We start from the raw sequence: 16,587 nt of genomic DNA on the forward strand, positions 1-16,587 counted from the left end.
GATTTGAAGACTTACTAATAATTTGCTATTGCATTTGTTCCTTTAGATTCCTGTCTGTCTGTCCTACCTGTTCACACTGTCCTGCCAGGCCAGGTCTCTCTCTGGGATCTTCCTCCCACTCTGCAGGCTATCCAGGCACAGCCTTCACATATGCAGCCTACACTGGCTTTCGGCTTGCCTGTGAAGGGCTTGTTTCCTGTTGAAATGAGGTCATCAAGGCTTCTGTGTTCTTATTACTCTTTGCTAGACTGACCCACAGAAAGGTATGTTTTTATTTTGTCCGGGTGAAATTTCTTTTGACCATGAGATCAAAGGCCTCTCTACATGCTTTGTATCCTAATTGGAAATCGAAGTCTCATATGCATTTTTTAAAGCAAATGCCCAAAAGCTTGAAATCCATCCGTGAGTTCTCTGGATTCTGATTGGGTTTAACCAATGGAAAACGCTGGCAGATGATCAGTGCAAGTCGAAAGTGCTGAGTGACATTCTACTTTTTCCTTTTTCCAAGACTAAAATCAGATACCTATACAATTCTAATGAGCCACCCCTAGTTATGGATACCTGACAATAAAATAAGTTATCTAAAAGAGAATAAAAATGAAATCAAACCTTGTTCTCTGGCACTTGCCCTGAGACAGACTTCTTTTCAATTATGAAACTGTCCAGTCAAATGCAGATCAGAGAACAGAAGTTAAAGATACATACATAAAGTGGATCCATAGCTGTCTTAGTCTTTTTAGACTGCTGTAACAAACTACCATAGACTGGGTAGCTTAAATAATAAACGTTTATTTCTTACAGTTCTGGAGACTGGGAAGTCCAAGATCAAGTTTCAGGCAGATTCCGTGTATTGTGAAGGCCCGTTTCCTGGTTCATGGACAACTTTTTAGTCTTGTGTCCTTACAGGGCAGAAGGGATGAGGAAGGTTTCTTGTGTCTCTTTTACAAGGGTACTGATCCCATTTATGAGGGCTCCATCCTCGTGACCTACCCACCTCCCAGAGGTACTGTCTTCCTAGTACCATCGCAAGAGGTGCATTGCAATAACATTACTACCACTAATGGCTGAAACATAATGGATCATTTACCATATTTCCGGTTTCAACCCAGTGGTATTGAATGTGTTGATATTTAATTTAGAACAACTCTGAGTAGAACTGAAATTTAAATTGGGAAGTGTTTTACTCAGCCATCAGAAAGGATGAATGCTTTCCATTTACACTGATGTAAGGGTATTATGCTAAGTGAAATAAGTCAGTCAGAGAAAGAGAATTATTATATGGTGTCACTCGTGTGGAATATAAGAAACAATGCAGAGGATCATAGGGGAAGTCTGAATGGGAAGTCATATGGTGTCACTCATGTGTGGAATATAAGAAACAATGCAGAGGATCATAGGGGAAGTCTGAATGGGAAGTCATATGGTGTCACTCATGTGTGGAATATAAGAAACAGTGCAGAGGATCATAGGGAAAACTGAATGGGAAGGCATCAGAGAGGAAGCAAAGTGAGGGTTGCTGCTGGAGGGGAGGAGGGTGAGAGGATGGTGTATTGGGTGATGGGCATTAAGGAGGGCACGTGATGTGATGAGCACTGGGTGTTATATGGAACTGATGAATTGTTGAATACGACATCTGAAACTAATGATGTAATATATGTTGGCTAATTGAATTTAAATTAAAATAAACTGGGAAGTGTTTGACTACAAAGCAAACACCTTTAACCACTAAGCTATAAATACTCCCTTGTTTAATCACTTTTTTTTATGATCAGTCCATTTATTTTTTATGTGTTAGATGGTCCTATCAATTACTTTTTGATCAACTAGTAGCATTTTATCCAATACCTAGTTTTATGTGAACATTGATGTGAGATGGATATAAAAGAATGAAAAGACTATGTCTTTTGAAATATATAATTTATTTGGGGAAATAAAACTTACATACAATAGCCACACAGCCAAAAAGTGCTACAAAAGATCATATAGGGACGCCTGGGTGGCTCAGTTGGTTAAGTGGCTGCCTTCAGCCCAGGTCATGATTCCAGGGTCCTGGAATCAAATCCCACATAGGGCTCCTTGCTCAGTAGGGAGCCTGCTTCTCCCTCCCTCTCCCTCTGCTCGTGCTCTCTCTGTCAAATAAATAAAATCTTAAAAAAAAGATCATATAATAAATGCTATATTTTATGGAGCAAGTTGTAATTTTTATCATGTAATTTTCTATTACCATTAAGATAGAAAAATTGCCTTACATGTAATGGAGCCATTAATTTGATGTTTACTAATAGTGTCGCTCTTTCCTGGCCAGTCATTTATATTGATATTCATTTCTCCGAAGCCCCAAAGATCGGGTATAGCAGACATGAAAAACGAAAAGTGCAATCCTCCGTGAAACCGTACCCTAACTTACTTTACAGACATGCCAGGTGGCCTGGCTCACGTGCCCTACTCGCTCACTTGCTGGAAGCAGCGTTGAGAAAAGGGAGCCATGAGCAGCATCCTGTGGTGCTGTGGATGCTCGTTTTCCTGGATCCTGCTAGTACCGTCCGACTCTTGCTTTAATAAACACAGGGCTTTCTGTTGGGATTGTCCATTCACAAGGGCTTCACTGCTGAGATGCATCTGGCTCTACATTTCTGTTCTGAAGGCTAAAGCTTTCCTGTGATACGTGAGGTCAAAAGTGCCTAGTAGAGGGGCGCCTGGGTGGCTCAGTCGGTTAGGCATCTGCCTTCAGTTCGGGTCATGATCCCAGAGTTCCGGGATCGAGCCCCTGCTCAGAGGGGAGTCTTGCTTCTCCTTCTGCACTTCCCCCTGCATGTGCTCTCTCTCTCTCTCTCTCTCTCTCTCTCAAATAAATAAATACAATCTTAAAAAAAAAAAAGAAGAAGAAGAAGAAGAGGAAGTGCCCAGTAGACACAGGCCACAATGTGGATGAACCTGGAGGACTTCGGCTGAGCGAAATGAGCCAGCCATGAAAGGACAAATGCTGTATAATTCCACTAACATGAGGTACTTAAAGAAGTCAAATTCATGGAGACAGAATTAGCAGTTGCTCAATATTGGGTGGGGAGTGGGGGAGGGGCGGGAGACAGAGTACAGAGTTTATTTATTTATATTTAATGGGTACAGAATTCCAGTTTTGCAAGGTGAAAAGAGTTCTGGAGATGGATGGTGGTAATGATTGGACAGGAATAGGAATGTCCTTGATGCCACTCAACTGTGCACTGAAAAATGATTAAGATGGTAAATTTTCTATCGTGTATTATACCACTGATTAAGAAATGTAATAATATAAAATTTGATGTCTTAATAAAGGCATGTATTCAAACATTAAAAAAAGAAATGCCCAGTCGATTGCATTACATTTTATTAAGATGATGCTTAATTTTTATAGGATAGCAGAAAATGCCAGTGTTGATGCAGGCATTGTTCTATCCTTTCTTATTAATGAGACGAATAGCTTTTTTAAGAGAAAGCTAAAAGTAGAGATTCTTTGGCCTGAAATCATTGCCACCTGCTCTGGGAAGTACTTGAAATGGACTCCAATGATACTTTTCACCTAGACAAAGAGCCGCAGACCTCAACATTGTTAAACAGAGATCCGTCTCTTGAGGACCAAATAAAAAACAAGTGTGAGAAAGCACTGTGCCTGCATGTTTGATGAGCATAACGTGTGTGTGTGTGTGTGTGTGTGTGTGTGTGTCTTACAAACAGTGTAATTGATACTTAGAGTCCCTGTGGTCCAATGTTGAATGTATCATGGAGACTACTTTTTTAAGGCAAAAAAAAAAAAGTCGCGGGGGGGGCGACATGCATCTCATCAACACTCTCTTTTTTGGTATTTGGACATGCCTGGTAGGATGGGAGATTGCTAGTTTACAGTCATAGCAGAAAACAGAATTTTGTGAACATAATTTCTTGGCATGATAGGGTTATTTAAGTACTATTACATAATTTTTATTTTTTGAGGAACACAGTGATGGATTTGATTACTCACTGATTTAATTTACTCATCCAAAAAGTGTAACTTACAAAAGTAGAATTATCCTATGAGCCAGCAATTCTGCTTCTGGGCATACACTCAAAAGAATTGAAAGCAGGGTCTTGAGATTTTTGTACCCCCATGTTCACAGCAGTATCATTTACAATAACTAAAACGTACAAGCGCCTCACGTGTTCACCAGTGGATGAATGAGTAAGCAGAATGTGGTACGTCCATAGAATGCAGTAGTATTCAGCCTTCAAAACAAAGGCAATTCTGACACATGGTACAACGTGGATGAACCTTGAAGACATTATATACTAAGTGACGTAAGCCAATCACAAAGGGACAGATACTATATGATTCCACTTACATGAAATACTTAGAGTAGTCAAAAGGGAGGCAGAGAAAGTAGTTGCCAGGGGTATGGAGGAGTGGAAATAGGGTTTATTGTTCAATGGGTGCAGAGTTTTAGTTCTACAAGATAAAAAGAGTTCTGGAAATGGATGGTGGTGATGGTTGCACAGCATTAGGAATGTATTTAATACCACTGAACTGTACACTTAAAAAGAGTTTAAGATGGTAAATTTTGTGTTGGATATTTTACCACGACAAAAAATTTAAAAAAGTAACAATTTAAAGATCATCTCCAGATAAGATAAATGCTTTATGCCTTAGGTAAGGAACTTCCTTACTGCTACGTTTTTTTCTTGAAAGAAGTATTTTCCATAATGTAGGTTAATAAGGGATTTTGCACATAAAAATTTAAGTACAAAATACACGTTTTCTACAACACTTTCTGCTGGACAAAGAAGTTCAGTGACTTTGGAAGTATATTTTGGATTTAGGAAATCTCCAGTTCGAAAAGAATTTTTTTAAGTTTTATTTAAGTAATCCCTACACCCAATGTGGGGCTTGAACTCATGACCCCAAGATCAAGAATCACATGCTCTTCCTGCCTGAGCCAGCCAGGCACTCCACAAGTTTGGGAAAAAAAAAAAAAGATTATGTATTTGAGAGAGAGAGAGTGAGCAAAGTGAGGGGCAGAGGGAGAGGGAGAGAGAGAGAATCCATAAGCAGAGTCCCTGCTGAGAGTAGAACCCCACACATGGGACTTGGTCCCAGGACCCCGAGATCATGACCTGAGCCAAAATCAAGAGTCGGAGGCTCAACTGGCTGAGCCACCCGGTTGCCCCACAAAGTTTGAAAATTTTTACGGAAGGAAGCTCCTCTGTTTTCCTTCCCAGAGTAGCCTATTAGTCCTGCAGAATATATCAAAATTACTCCTGCTTACATTCATGTTCTTGCATCTAAACAACGTCCCACCCAGCTGTTTGCTGACATGTTGGCTGAGAGCTACTGACCATAAACTGTTGCTTTGTGATTTCATTAATCTTTTCTAAATGAGATATTACTTCAAGTACTGACTCACATAAAACCCTGGAAAATGACAATATTAGTAATTGGATCATAAGCCAGTCAGTAAGGTGCTAGGTTTATAAACATGTATTTGTATAATAAGCTCTGTGTTGAGTGTTAAAAGTGAACATTTGAAATGACACTCTTTCTACAAAATGTGTTGGTTGGAACCAGGTGCATTTATCCTGAAGATAAATTTGTGACACAGACGCTGTAGTAAGCTGTTTACGGGTTTTTTCATTATGACATTTTTCAGAAATTTCTATCTTGGATATAACATTTCTTTTACCAAATGCAGTTTGTTAAGTCTTATTGTTTATGGAGAATCAATGAACAAAAGTGATGGGCTACATTTGAGTGAATTTAATGAAACTTTTGAGTGTGCTTTTTTTTTTGTCAAGCTTAGAGAAATATAGGGATCTGTTTAAATTCAGTCCAAATAAGTTAATTCTTAGAATACATAAAAAGACTCCTTTGAAAGAGTCTTCACAGTAGGTGAAGAGTATTATGTGAGGTGATTATGGTCTTTTTGATTTGAACCTCAAGAGATTCTCTAGTTGTATAATCCTGTCTTTTTGGAAACAAAAGGTAATTTTCTAGGTTTAGAAATCAGGGATTCATAATCAAGTGATTCCTCTGTACCTGGAATTTTTACACATTTTGTTGAACACCTTATTCCAGAGTAGGTAGTATTTCCATTCCGTCATGGAAAAGCAGGCAGGACAAGGTTGCTGAGCCATCAGACAACGTTCAGTGAGCATTTGCAATGTCCAGATTCCTTCTCTACCTCCTTTACAACACATTGGCACATAATCCTCACAGTGACCCTTTGAGGTAAGGGCTATAATTATCTTCATTTTATAGACCAGGGAATCTGGGCTTTGAGAGGTTAAGTTAGTTACGTCACATACTTGTGAAGCCGAGGAAGCAAGATTTGAACCCAGCTGACTTCACAACAGCCAAGAGTGTCCATGAGGTAATCATTTTGGTTCTAATGCTCTGTCCCAACTGAGGCTGCCTGAATTCTTTAGAGAGTTGCCCACCTCTGTCTTCTGTAGCCCCAAGATGACAGCATTTGCCTGGGCTCATTCTGTACCCCCTGCACAGCCTAGCTGATAGACTGCTGACGGTATAAGGTCGGACAGGACATACACAACTGGGGTATCTTAGAATCCCTGACTCGTCAGAAATGTCTATGAAGTATCACGACCTGGGCTAAGTCCTAGGGATTAAGAGAACCAGGCAGGGGTTTAAGGTTCAGCAGGGAGATACAGCCATAACTAATCTTTGGATCTGGGGTGAATGTTTTCATGGAGAGCAGGAAGGCGCCGTGGGCTTGGAGAGGAAGAAGTGGTAAAGCACGGAATGCTTCTCAGAGGAGGGATTGTGTTGAACTATGTGGAGGCCAGGTGGGCTGACGCCTCCAGACACACATCAGGAGGTGTGGGAGATTTCAGCGAATGGCAGGCACAGCGTGAAGGCAAGAAAAAGCGTGGCCGCCTGAGCATGTTCTTATAAGGGAGAGTGGCAGGAGAGGCGAATTTGATAGGGGGCCCTGTCTGCCAGCATGAGGGGTGTTTGGCTTTGATCCTGTCAGTGATACAGAGCCACTGAAAGAGGTGAAGTTTGTAGGCATGGGGGTGGGTAGGAGGGCATGGTCCTAAATGGTTATGAGAAAGATCCACGGGGAAGGTTGAAAATCTGGGCGTTGGGAGACAGGTTGTGGGATGACAGGTAGCACATTATGATGAAGCATTGGAAATAGAATAGGACTAAATTCTCAGCTCAGTAGACTTATGCTGCCAGGTCTACCTCATGAGGCAGTCTCTTCAAATTTGAGATTGGTCAGGACTGGAATGCTCCTATAGTGAGCCATATCTTCCCCTCTAACTTCTGCCATTCAGAATGATGTCTCTTCCTTCATAGGATAATCCACCTGCTACCCCCACTTCCCTGGCTGATTTAAATATTGCTGGGTCCTTTTCCTATCTGCCCGTGCCTCACTCTGTCAAGATCTGACAGTATCTAACGCTCCTATCAACCCGGATTGTGTAGGGGGTACAGGGTAATTCCAGGCTTGTGCATCATCTTAGGGATTTTAGCAGTGGGTGGATGGCAGCAGGTAGAAGTTGAGGCACCTAAGCTGGGCTTCAGAATGGGACTTGTAATGAGTACATCCAGAGTGTAATGGAGTGTTATCCACACCCCTACGCAGTAGGCCCATTTGAAGCAGAGTAGTACTTGCGTGTATGTGTATGGAATTTGATAATTCTGTTAGTTCAGCCTGTAATTTCACTAGTATTTATGCCATAGGTAAAGAGTTGTGTGATAAGCTCAAGCTCGTAGGTCTTTTTCAGATTAATTAGTCTAGAACTCCTATCGCAGAGTGCGTTACTTAGATTTTTTGGTTGATAAACTTTGTAGGGGAAAAGAAAGGGCACTTTTTTAACCTTGGTGTCTTTTCTCACCTAGTTACCAACACATGGCAGCCCCTCAGAGAGTATTTGTTGAATGAATGCAACGTTTTTCCTGTATATTTGACACTAATATAATAAAATTGTTCCATCTTTATACATTTAGAATCATGATTCTATTATATAACATTTTAGTCATTTTTAACCTCTGAGTCAGCTATAACTTTGATAAGCCTATCTTAAGTCTTTATTTACATCATAGATAAGCATGTCTAGTAGACCAGGTCAAATCCCTATGGGTGCTTTAGAAGTGTTTCCCAATTAACGTATCAAAGTTTTAAAGAATAATTTTGGAGTTGATTTATAAGCTAACCCATATTTCTTCACATTTCCATACTTGTTGGTTTTTTTCCTATGAATTTCTTGGTAATTCTTCAATCTCCTATATATGGAGATCCTATATGGATCACCAATAGTTTTAGGAAGATTTTTCTTTTACAATGAGGAGGTTTATTTTATTATTTTTTTAAAGATTTTAAAGATTTTATTTATTTGAGAGCGAGAGAGAGAGAGCACAAGTGGGGGGTGGGGGGGGAAGGGCAGTGGCAGAGGGAGAAGCAGACTCCCCAGTGAGCAGGGAGCCAGACTCGGGGCTCCATCTGAGGACCCCGATATCATGACCTGAGCTGAAGACAAACATTTATCCAACTGAGCCACCCAGGCTGCCCGAGGAGGTTTATTTTAGAGTACATATTATTAGCCCACTTTCTGGAAATCTATTATAAAGCTAAAATCTATTGGAAGTTGTAGAAAAATGGAGTAATTTAGTTTCCCTATGAGCAATAAATTTGACTATTGGTTTTTTCTTTCTCTTTTTTGGTGGTCTCCTGGTACTTACCCATCACTGATGATTAAGGGTTTGAAGATGTGGAATGCCATCTGCTGAAGGATTTGCAGATCTTATCGATGAGGTTACTGATTTCCAGGTTACATGATGGTGGCCCTGAGTTTTATTTTGTTTTTAATCTGTTTTGTTGAAGTATACTGAATATACAATTGAATTCACTGATGTTAAGGGTATAATTCAGTGAATTTTCAACAATATGCACAAGCATGTAGCTCTACTGCAGTCATGATATAGAACGTTTCCATCCCTCCAGCATGTTCTGTCAGTACTCTCTGCATTCAGCCCCTTCTCCCCACACCCTGGCCCCTCGCAACAATTGATCTGCTTTCTACTGCTATAGTTTCTAGTTGGAACTATGCGTTTAGTCCTTTGTGTTTGGCTTTTTAGTATATTTCTGAGATTTATATACGTTGTTAAATGCATCAGTAATTCTTTCCTTTTTATTACTGAGTAGTGTTCCTTTGTGTGCTACCCAATAATTTGTTTATTTATTCATCAGTTGATGGACATTTGAGTTCTTTCAAGTTTTGGGCTATGATGAATAAGGCTACTATGAACATTCTTATACAAGTTTTGGGAATTTGTGTTTTTAAATTTCTCTTGGGCAAATATCTCAGTGAGGAATTGCTGGGTCATATGGTATGTGTTTAACTTTATAATAGAAACTGCCCAGTTGGACAGAAGAAAGAGAATTAAGGAGTTGATCCCATTTACAATTGCACCCAAAACCATAAGGTACCTAGGAATAAACCTGACCAAAGAGACAAAGGATCTGTACTCAGAGAACTATAGAACACTCATGTAAGAAATTGAGGAAGACACAAAGAAATGGAAAAACGTTCCATGCTCATGGACTGGAAGAACAAATGTTAAAATGTCTATGCTACCTAGAACAATCTATACATTCAGTGCAATCCCTATCAAAATACCATCAACTTTTTACACAGAGCTGGAACAAATAATCTTAAAATTTTATGGAATCAGAAGAGACCCCAAATAGCCAAAGGAATGTTGAAAAAGAAAACCAAAGCTGGTGACATCACAGTCCCAGACTTTAAGCTCTATTACAAAGCTGTGATCATCAAGACAGCATGGTACTGGCACAAAAACAGACACATAAACCAATGGAAAAGAATAAAGAGCCCAGAAATGGACCCTCGGTGCTATGGTCAACTACCCTTGACAAAGCAGGAAAGAATATCTAATGGAAAAAAGACAGTCTTCTCAACAAATGGTGCTGGGAAAATTGGACAGCCGCATGCAGAAGAATGAAACTGGACCATTTCCTTACACCACATGCAAAAATGGACTCAAAATGGATGAAAGACCTAAATGTGAGACAGGAATCCATCAAAATCCTAGAGGAGAACACAGACAGCAACCTCAGGGACCTTGGCTGCAGCAACTTCTTGCTAGACACGTCTCCAAAAGCAAGGGAAACAAAAACAAAAATGAACTATTGGGACTTCACAAGATAAAAATCTTCTGCACAATAAAGGAAATAGTCAACAAAACTAAAAGACACCGACAAAAAGGAAGAAGTTATGCCCAATCAATAAGTGGGCAGAAGACATGAACAGACATTTCTGCAAAGAAGACTTCCAAATGGCCAACAGACACATGAAAAAATGCTCCACATCACTCGGTATCAGGGAAATATAATCAAAACCACAATGAGATACCTGCTCACACCAGTCAGAATGGCAAAAATTAACAAGTCAGGAAACGACAGATGTTGGGGAGGATGTAGAAAAGGGGGAACCCTCCTGTACTGTTGGTGGGAATGCAAGCTGGTGCAGCCACTCTGGAAAATAGTATGGAGATGCCTCAGAAAGTTGAAAATAGAGCTACCCTATGACCCAGCAATTGCACTACTAGGTATCTACGCCAAAGATACCAATATAGTGATCCGAAGGGGCACCCAATGTTTATAGCAGTGATGTACACAATCGCCAAACTATGGAAAGAGCCCAGATGTCCATCGACAAATGAATGGATAAAGAAGATGTGGTGTGTGTATATATATATATATATATATATATATATATATATATATATATATATATACATACATACAATGGAATACTACTTAGCCATCAGAAAATGAAATCTTGCCTTTTGCAACAATGTGGATGGAACTAGAGGTTATTATGCTAAGCGAAGTAAGTCAATCAGAGAAAAACAATTATATGATCTCACTCATTTGTGGAATTTAAGAAACAAAACAGGATCATAGGGGAAGAGAGGAAAAAATAAAACAAGACAAAATCAGAGAGGGAGACAAACCATCAGAGACTCTTAATCATAGGAAACAGACAGGGTTACTGGAGGGGGAGGGTGTGGGGAATGGGGTAACTGGATGATGGACATTAAGGAGGGCACGTGATGTAATGAGCACTTGGTGTTACATAAGACTGATGAATCACTGACCTCTACCTCTGCAACAATTTATTTATTTTTTAATTTATCAGAGAGAGAGAGCACAAGCAGGGGGAGCGGCAGGCAGAGGCAGAGGGAGAAGCAGGCTCCCCACTGAGCAGGGAGCCCGATGTGGAACTTGATCCCAGGACCCCGGGATCATGACCTGAGCCGAAGGCAGATGCCCAACTGACCGAGCCACCCAGACAAAAAAGTAATACATTATATGTTAAAAAAAAGAAGATAGCAGGAAGGGAAAAATGAAGGGGGGAAATCAGAGGGGGAGACGAACCATGATTGACTATGGACTCTGAGAAACAAACTGAGGGTTCTAGAGGGGAGAGGGGTGGGTGGACGGGTTAGCCTGGTGGTGGGTATTAAAGAGGGCATGTATTGAATGGAGCACTGGGTGTTATATGCAAACAATGAATCGTGGAACACTACATCAAAAACTAATGATGTGTGGTGATTAACATACTAAAAAATATATTAAAAAAAGAAACTGTCCAATTATTTTTCAAAGTGCCTGTGACTTTTTGGATTTTCTGCCGGCCTTGTATAAAGATTCTAGTTCCTTCACATCCTTGCAAACACTTGATATTTTGGCCCTTTTAAATTTAGTCATTCTTAGGAGTTCTTAATGGTATCTCATTAAGGTTTTACTTTGCATTTTCCTACTGACTAATTATATTGAATATCTCTTCCTGTGCTTACTTGACATTTATTTTCTTTTTGAAAGTGTTTAAATCTTGTCTTTTTTTAAATGGGGGTTTTGTCTCACACTGAGTTTTAGTACCATGAATGAGTGATTATGAAGAAATATAAGGAAGGTATTTTGTTGCTGTCTTTTTTTCAAGAAAGGAACCCCTTTCAAAGGATATTTTGTTTCCTGCACCATTTTTTTTTTTTTTTGCTCTTTTGGGCATGATTAGAGGGATTCTTCTGTTATCTGTTGGTTTATTTTAATTTATCTTACCCTGCTTCCCTACATATACAGTTGACTTTTGAACAGTGCCGGAGTTAGAGTGCTGATCCGTCACCATGCAGTAGAAAATCCATGTATAACTTTTAACTCCCCCAAAACTTTACTAATACCCTACTGTTGACCAGAAGCCTCACCTGTAACATGAACAGTCAATTCACACACACTGTGTGTGTTATATGTATTATATACTATAGTCTTACTGTAAAATAAGCTGGAGAAAACAAAATGTTATTAAGAAAATCATAAGGAAGAGAAAATACATTTACAGTACTGTACTGCTTTTATCACAAAAAGATTCGGGTATAAGTGGACCCTTGCAGTTCATTGGTCAAGGGCCAGCTGTAGTGTTTACAAAACCTGTCAGCTCATATTCTCTGAGAAAACCCGAGTGGTTTTATTAACTGGGCCTCTAAACACACGTTCACACATACACATTCATCACGTGCAAACCTTGTCTCAGTCAGATGCCACTGTGAAATCCTCCTTAATTATCTCCCTCATCAGCCTACAGTAGCAAGAACATCGGCTCATGCTTTTGGGTTCCTTTGCACCTGGCACTGTACAGTGTAAATAATTGAGGAGTCACAAATGACTGTTGATGATAATAAGTTGCTGATCTAGGTAAATTAAGTGCTCTTGAGTGATTCCAGAATTTCAGAGAATAAGATTTCTGTTTGAACTGATGGATCTAATAGGAAACTATCTGGAAATTCTTACTTTAAAAATTGCTTATATAAGCTTTTACTGTAGAATACCTACATTTTGCTTGCTAGCTATCTATAAAATCATCTTGAAAATGTGTTGTAGCAAAGCTATGATTATGATTCGGCTGTGAATAAGAGAGGGAAATTCTATTTTTAGAGTAGACGTATCTAGGTTAGACAACCTAAAGAGTATCCCAAATTTTATTTCAGATTTCTCATGGGCATGAATGGTTTAATCTGTCTTTTTCAGTGGAGCAAAAGGCAGAGCATGTTTTTGATAATTTTGAGTAGTGTTTCATATTAACATAAAGTTAAGTTGACTCATCAAGTGGTGTTCATGCTGTGTAGAGTAAAAGAAGTAGAAAACAGATGAAATTATAAGCGCTGAAGAGTTTATTTGTGGAAATTAAAGATCAGTCATGATCTAATAGAGCACTAGATTGGCATCTATGAGATCTGAGATCCAGGACGCGCTGGGCTGTGTGACGTTGGAAGAGGTCAGTTGACCACTCTGGGCTTTCATTTCCTTAGATGTGAAAGGAGTGGATTGGAGCAGCTAACCATACAATGCCTTAGCTGTAAACTGTGTGCTGTGAATTATTTCTGTTAGGATGGTTTTGATTTCACATGGCGACTTTGAGGGTAAATCCAATCCTGAAATTCATTTATGGTTTTATTCTGCATCCCGATCATAACAGTGTGACTTTGACATTTCTCAGTCGTTAAGAGGAAGGGCTGACCTCTTTGTTGTTTTTCTCCTGAAAAGTGTGAGAAAGAAAAGGCAGAAATAATGATAAAGATGAAAAGGGTTTCTTTAAAGGAATTTTTGATACCATTTAGGGCAAAACAAAAAATACTAGCTGGAAAATAGTTAAATATAAAACTTTTTACTTTGTTATTTATGAGTCACCATCAATCTCAAATACCTCTGGGCCCAATTTAAATAAAAATTTCTCTAATGTTAAATGTATATGATTTTATTCATTTGAATTCTGGAATCATCTATTTTAGCAGGCGAATAAAACCTTAAATTGCAGGTAGTAAATGATCAAAAACAACTGTAGAACTTGGGAGTTCATATTTCTGTTTTAATCTGGTACTAATTGTTACTTTATGTTCTTATTGAACATTGTTAGATACAGGGACAGGGGAAAGAAGATTGTTTTGAAAATTTTAAATATGAGTGTGGGAAGTATCAGTCTTATATTTAAATAGACATTTTCAGACTTTCTTTTTATTTTTTTGAAGCTGTGCAATATCTAGGTCAAGATTTGCAGCCTTGCTAATAAACTTCTGACATACCATTCATTACACATCACTCCAGAAAAAAGATAATGGTGCTTGGGACCTTGGCATTGACCTTAATGAAGTGGTTCTTAGCCATTGTCTGTCAAAGTCCCAAGTGCCTCCTTAAAAATTTTACTGTTGATTGTTCCTACATCCAAGGGAAATATACAGTAAATCTCAATAAAAGGTATCTATTACAGTCTGAGCTTTTTCCTTCCCTGTCTCTAGCTCCCACTTTCAAGTAAACAAAAGATGTAGTTATTTGAATTGATGGTATACAAGGAAAGCAGGTGCTGAAGGAGAAGACGTTTAAATTTTCCACCGCGGTATTTTCTTGGCTCCTTGCCAGATATTCAGATGACAAATCACTTTCAGATTGATCCAAATATATCCAAGTATAATAAAAGCGTTTATGTGTCAGACAGACCGGTGGACTGGACTTTCCTCAAAAAGCCTCAGTTTCTTTTCCCCTTTGTAAAATGGAATCACATTGTTTCTGGGCCTGAGTATATGCCTGGTCAATGTTAATTCTTTCCTTTCTAAAAACGAACACTGTGTGCTCACAATTTGGGATGGTGCTGCCTCCGAGTTCTGTCCTGGCTCCAAGAGAGAGAAGCCTCAGGACAACTGGGCATGTGTTTGTGAGCTCATGCATAACTGCATTTGGAGAACGAGACAAGCTGAAATGCCTATTTTGTAATATTTTTATTTGCTTAGAAACATTAAGAAAGTTCCTGAAGTATGTCTCTTTCCCTCCACAGCGATGCAGTTGTTGGTGAGGGGCTACCTGGTTTCCTGCATGGTTTTCTGACCTAGAAGGACTGACAAGGCACGTGGGGGGTGTTGAGTTTGGAGGGGCGCAGAGCCACCGGGGTTGGGGGCTCCAGGCAGATGGCAGTACACAGCCTCCTTGTTGGGATTGTTTTCCAGTAAATGCACAAACAAAGCCCACCCCGTGGTTGATTTTGGTTTTCTTCTAGAATCAACTTAAAGTTGGCTAGAGCAGCTGTATTTGAAAGAGGCTTTGGGCTCGATTTTTCCCCCCCAGTTTATTAAGAAATACACTGTCTCTCATTCAGTGAAAATCGGTCTCTTTTTAATGATACTTTAAAAATTAATCACTTTTATTCTCCGGAATAATTTGTAATCTGTGTCCTTTCCCTTTAGAAATCCCCAGTTGGACATCCAGAGCACCTACCCTGTTCTTTCTGCATCTTGAATTGAACTGTTACCAGGACTCTCTGAGGTCTGAAAGGGAAATAAAAGGTAATTCCATGTGAAAACATCTATTAAATTTATGCGTAACCCTGATGATCATCAAGTAAATACAACCTTTTATTTGTCGAGCAGAATGCGGATGTCCTCCCTTCTGTTCCTTCCTTTCTCTGTCCCTTTCCTTTCTCTCCTTCCTCCCTCCCCCACCTTTCTTTTTATGTAGTCATCCAGCAAACCTTTGTGAAGTCTGTTCCTTGCTGCTGGCTGTCCTGGGTGCACACGCTCCATCCCTGCCTCTCGGCCCTGGCAGGAATGAGAGGAATTGGCAGAAAGCTCTGTGAACGTGCTGCCCACCCGACCACGGTGTCTGCTGGTCTGGCCGGGAGGCTGCCCTCAGCTCCTGCCCCGGGCTCTCATTGACCCCATTGGCCCCGAAACACATGGGCTCTCCTGGCCCTTTTTGAAGTTGCCTGGGTGTTTACTTGCGGTGGCTTTTTTGTGAAGTCTGGATATTTAACCTCCGCAATTTGGACTGTCCGAATCAGCAATCGCTCACAGGGGTAGGTGGGGCACCTGCAGTGGACTGTCTCCTGACTAGTGAATTTGTAAGTATTCTCACATGGCGGGAGATTTGCTGTATTTTGTGCAATCAATCACTAACATAATACATAGATTGCACAAAAGTGAGACGTCACAGATCTATAACATAGAATGTGACTGGCCACATGAAAGCCACTCCCCAGGGATAGTACTGCTTAAATTGAGGTGCACGCATGTTATTTTCCTCTCCATGCATAGACTCATGCTGTTAATAAAGGCCTTCAGTCTTTCGTAGGTGCCTGAATCCGGTTGGCAAAAATATCGGGGTAAAGGTAGTGTCATAATTTCCACCGAATAGAACACCTTATTTCTGTCTCGTTCTTGGTCCTTCTAATTGAAATGGCAATTTCTGTGAGGTGGGGGTGACTGGCGCTCCCATGTGCTTGGTTCACGTTGGTGTTCTGTAGCCACTTAGGCCACATTGCATTAAGAATGCATTAGTCGGGGCGCCTGAGTGGCTCAGTCGGTTAAGTGTCTGCCTTCGGCTCAGGTCATGATCTCAAGGTCCTGGGATCCAGCCCCGCATCGGGCTCCCTGCTCAGCAGAGAGTCGTCTTCTCTCTCTCTCTTCCTGTGTGATCTCTCTCACTTTCATGATCTCTCAAATACATAAATAAAATCTTAAAAAAAAAAAAAAAAAGCATGCATTAGTCATTGCAG

At 40.0% G+C, this 16,587-nt stretch overlaps 1 protein-coding gene across 1 annotated transcript in view; it reads left to right on the forward strand.

Moving 5' to 3' along the window:
* Positions 1–16,587, forward strand: part of FAM110B (family with sequence similarity 110 member B) — a 150,247-nt gene that overhangs the window by 23,976 nt on the left and 109,684 nt on the right. The window contains exon 2 of the mRNA XM_027578189.2: positions 15,281–15,379. The gene's annotated coding sequence lies outside the window, so the exon portion shown is untranslated. The remainder of the gene's footprint in view (positions 1–15,280; positions 15,380–16,587) is intronic.

This window comes from Zalophus californianus, chromosome 4 (genome assembly GCF_009762305.2).
Source record: "Zalophus californianus isolate mZalCal1 chromosome 4, mZalCal1.pri.v2, whole genome shotgun sequence".
Taxonomy (NCBI): Eukaryota; Metazoa; Chordata; class Mammalia; order Carnivora; family Otariidae; genus Zalophus; species Zalophus californianus.